Here is a 535-nt window from a genome sequence, read left to right on the forward strand (position 1 = left end):
GAGTGGGAAGGTTTGTGTACCACTATGATTTGATATACTTTAAAAATACATCCATATTTCTTCACTATACTGCAATATTTATACAGTAATAGTATCTGATTAGAAGCAGACAGTCAATGGAATAACAGTACTAACATATATCGTTGATCAAAACCTAATAATCATATTAAATAGATACCTTTTATTTATCAAGGGTTTTCGAGCTTAAGACCAATATATTCATCTCAAGGGATGACAAATGCTATGCAATACAGGGTTTCGCGTGACAGTACCCTGTTTTGATTTACTTTTCGCATTACAGAAATCCAATTTCGTTATAGATTTGCCAAGTAAATGAAAGCAGGCAATCACATATTATATGACAGCATTACCTTAATTAGTCGGCGAGTTCTTTGCCATTATACAATCAAGAATTAGGGTTTATGCAAGACAACATGCGAGGAATCCCTTCTTCTAGGTAGAAGAAAATAATCCTGCATAAAAGGTAGAGGAAATATTGCAACATGCATGTTTTCTTGATATGTATTATTCAATG

The sequence above is a fragment of the Penaeus monodon genome, chromosome 15, assembly GCF_015228065.2.
Source record: "Penaeus monodon isolate SGIC_2016 chromosome 15, NSTDA_Pmon_1, whole genome shotgun sequence".
Classification (NCBI taxonomy): Eukaryota; Metazoa; Arthropoda; class Malacostraca; order Decapoda; family Penaeidae; genus Penaeus; species Penaeus monodon.